At 44.5% G+C, this 4,420-nt stretch overlaps 1 protein-coding gene across 1 annotated transcript in view; it reads left to right on the forward strand.

Annotated features, from left to right (window-relative positions):
- The window catches only part of LOC109461770 (salivary glue protein Sgs-3-like), a 21,418-nt gene that overhangs the window by 9,740 nt on the left and 7,258 nt on the right, over positions 1–4,420 (forward strand). The gene's annotated exons all lie outside the window — the stretch shown is intronic.

Raw genomic sequence — 4,420 nt, forward strand, 5'->3', positions numbered from 1 at the left:
CAGACAACGGCTCAGATGGTAACACAGCAACCAACTATAATATCTACTCAGCAAACTACTAGAGGCTCTACATCACAGAAAACAACTGCTGTTAGTACAAAAGAGACTACGCAACCAACAACCCAGGGAACAACGAAGGAAACGACACATCTATTAACTCTGCTAACTTCAAAACTAAGCACAACAAAGACGACAGAATCAACAACGTTAATGACACTAAACTCACAGACGTCACCGGTTAGAACCACACACACAACCACAATGACTCCGACGATAATAACGTCTCAGTCTACTCTTTTACAAACAGGTACTTCTCGTCCAGTGATTAGAAGAGAGGAGTTTCGGCAGGCTGACACATTCTGGACAGACCACGGGATGTAGTTCAGCGCGTCGCCGGTCGGTAGTCTACGCGGGTAATGTTCGCCCTTGGTCTTGCACAGCCGCAGCGCAGGGAAATAGCATCTTTCTTTCTGAGCGCTTGTTTTGTCTGCTATCAGCACACACCACACTCATATCTCAGTCTGTCTCTATCACACCACTAAATGTGTCAGTGTAGTTCCCTTCGTGTAGACTGTTCTGCAGGTCCTGAGGATACCGGTGTTGTTTCCTTCGTGTAGATTGTCCTACAGGTCCAGAGGATGCTGGTGTAGACTGTTCTACAGGTCCAGAAGACGCTGGTGTAGCTGATCTACAGGTCCAGATGCTGCTGGTGTAGCTCGGTTCGTGTAGACTGTTCTGCAGGTCCAGAAGATGCTGGTGTAGCTGTTCTACGGGTCCAGAGGGTACCGGTGTAGCTCCGTTCGTGTAGACTTTTCTGCAGGTCCAGAGGATGCTGGTGTAGACTGTTCTACAGGTCCAGAAGACGCTGGTGTAGCTGATCTACAGGTCCAGATGCTGCTGGTGTAGCTCCGTTCGTGTAGACTTTTCTGCAGGTCCAGAGGATGACGGTGTAGCTCCGTTCGTGTAGACTGTTCTGCAGGTCCAGAGGATGACGGTGTAGCTCCGTTCGTGTAGACTTTTCTGCAGGTCCAGAGGATGACGGTGTAGCTCCGTTCGTGTAGACTGTTCTGCAGGCCCAGAGGGTACCGGTGTAGTTCCGTTCGTGTAGACTGTTCTACAGGTCCAGAGGGTACCGGTGTAGCTCCGTTCGTGTAGACTGTTCTACAGGTCCAGAGGGTACCGGTGTAGCTCCGTTCGTGTAGACTGTTCTACAGGTCCAGAGGGTACCGGTGTAGCTCCGTTCGTGTAGACTGTTCTGCAGGTCCAGAGGATGACGGTGTAGCTCCGTTCGTGTAGACTGTTCTGCAGGTCCAGAGGATGACGGTGTAGCTCCGTTCGTGTAGACTGTTTTGCAGGTCCAGATGGTACCGGTGTAGCTCCGTTCGTGTAGACTGTTTGTTCTACAGGTCCAGAGGATATGACCACATCAGTTTTTGGACACACTTAACGATTAGCCGAAGGGCTTGGGGTGCGTCACTCCACGGCACAGTGAGGGAAGAAGTGCCTTTCCTAAGGGCATGTCAGGGGATTGCATTTAAGAACACGCTCTAGTAAATGGGCTGCCAGACCCTGGGGTGAGGTTAGCTGGCGAGGTCAACATTTTTCAAAGGATCAAGTTGTGCTCTCGTCTATAACTGTTTTATTTTATCAAAACTTTACACTTTATCATTAAATGATAATAAAGCAAGTCATTCTGTGAAGTCCTGCCTTTTACGTTTTCGATAATTTGTTTAATCTGGAAAGGATACGTGACACCATGATTATGTTAATTGGTGTGGCATCACGGGGAGTCAAACATGACACAATCGCCTTTGTCTTTGTGCATTCCACCAAACACCGAAGCAGGGTACGCGTAGTTGGAAGGGGCGAGGCATTTTCTTTCCGACCGGGAAAGGCTGAGTAGCTCGTACAGGCTGCTCGTTCCGAACAGACGCCAGGAGAGTGAAATGGGAGCCCTGTCGAGCTGGACAGCTGTGGGAGTTGTGCTGCTGATCATGGCGCGACTACAGGTCGCCAGAGGAGGGACGGCACTGGCACAGATCACACGTAAGTCCCTGAGAAAATGTCACTCAGTTTTCTAACATAAAGAGTAGTAACACCATTGCTGTTAACTGACAGATTGTGTCATTTGTGTAGCCATCATAGACCTATAGTTTTTACCGTTAGAAAAGTACTTGAATGTATCATGTCAGTGGACGTAAACAGATTGAAGTAAGGACTTCAGTGTACCTGTTTGTAGTACGAACTCTTGGAGGGATGTTTTTGCATCTACGTGGTACCATATATACATCTGTTTTTCTATCTTTCCACTGCTATGGTGAAACTAAGCTTCCGAAAAATCTGCCGTGTCTGTTGTACGTAAAATACAGTAATTTGTTTCAATATCCCCCCTGACATGTGGGAACAGAAGTGGCCATTTTTTCTCTTTTGTCCCTGGTCTTTAACACGGTCTTCACTAAAAGGTTAGGGTTAGTCCTAATTTGTTTTAAGTGGTGTGTATTTTTCCCAGCAAAGCGACTACGTTGTTCAATCATTTGCTCCTTCTATTTTCTTTTGTGTCTGTTCCTTGACACATTATTCATTAAAAGATTGTGAAGTCCTTGAAAATGCACAGCTACTAATTTTATAAACGAGATATATTTTGTATCAAATAAGCGGGAATCATCTTTAGAATGTCTCTAGTTTTTGATTAGATGAAAGGAACACGCTTATTCGACTATATTGTAATGTTTTAAGCTTCGTTTCATGACACAGGAGATTTTGTTTACCCTTAGCTTCTCCACGTCATGACTTGACTGTCAAGAGTTGTCTTCAAGGTCACTAAAGGGCGTGTGCATTTTCCACTTCATTAGTATGAACGCATGAGCCCACGTCAGAGTTTGATGACAGGGCTTCTTGGCACTTGATTTATATGTGTATTTTTTTCATTTTTCGTCAGACACTTAAGTCAGAAAATATTGTCCGTGTATCATGACAGTTTGCACATTTCAGCACTATCGTGGCATGAAATACACTTCTACGTGAGGGCACGTAGAAAACTAGACCACATTGCGCAATAGTATCGTCACGTTGTTGTTGTATAAAGCCCCTCTTAACTGTCCCTAAAAAGTACAGTTTGTTGTCCCTCAATTAGTACAAATCTACAACTGATACCAACACATTCGTATCAACGTAACGAATGTGGTGCTCATTTCTGGCTGGACGCAGACGTAAACTGTTTGCTACCATGGTACATCTGACAGCTAATCACGTCACGTGTCAAATGTCATGGACAGTCAACCATTTGTAATAATAGAATACCTGAGGCGAGATTATTTTACACAGTCAAGAAGCAACATCTTATAGGCAATTTCTAATACAATATTAATGTTATAACTAGATAACAAAAGAGGTTTGTGAACTATCTGTGATACTAAGTATAGCATCAAAAGGTGAAATTGGTATAACAGGATTATAAAGGGGACATATCCAGTCTACATTCAATTTGATACAATGTAAAATCACGTCCTGAGATTTAAAAAAACAGCCTACGTTGATACAATATAAAATCACGTCCTGTGAAATAAAATCTATGTTCACTACTCCAAAATGGGTTCAAAGACTAATTTCTATGTGATTCATTTTAGAGAGGACCACACTCCCAACGACGAAAAACCCTACGACGCACCACAGCACAATTCCAACAACGAAGAATCCCACAACCCATTTTACGACGATTCCAACGACAAAGAATCCTACAACACCAAAACATACAACTGAAAGGACTACAGAACAAACCACGCAGCCTACAACGCAAAAGACATCGGAAGAAACAACTAGGCTTACTACAACGGTGCAGGTCACCACGTTTCCAACGACAAAGAACCCTACAACGCCAAAACATACAACTGAAAGGACTACAGAACGAACCACGCAGCCTACAACGCAGATGACAACAGAAGAAACAACTAGGCTTACTACAACCGCTCAAGTCACCACGATTCCAACGACAAAGAATCCTACAACGCCAAAACATACTACTGAAAGGACTACAGAACGAACCACACAGCCTACCACAAAGATGACTACAGAACAAACTACGTTTCAAACTACAGTGGTGACCACAGCACGAACAACACAACCTTCAACTCAGATGACGACAGAACAAACTACACGGCAAACTACTGCAGCAACTACGACAGAGACCACAATGCGAACGACCACGCCTCTAGAGACGACAGAGAAAACAACACGTCTGACTACAGAGGTAACATCGAGGCCAACAACTATGGAGGCCACTCTGTTAACAACCCAAGTGACCTCAAAACAGACTACACAGCAAACTACTGTTAGAACTACGGAAGAGACCACCATACAAACTACACGGTCAACAACTGAAAGAACTACAGAAGAGACCACAAAACAAGCTACGCATTTCACA

This window comes from Branchiostoma belcheri, unplaced genomic scaffold (genome assembly GCF_001625305.1).
Source record: "Branchiostoma belcheri isolate BF01 breed outbred unplaced genomic scaffold, Haploidv18h27 scaffold96, whole genome shotgun sequence".
Taxonomy (NCBI): Eukaryota; Metazoa; Chordata; class Leptocardii; order Amphioxiformes; family Branchiostomatidae; genus Branchiostoma; species Branchiostoma belcheri.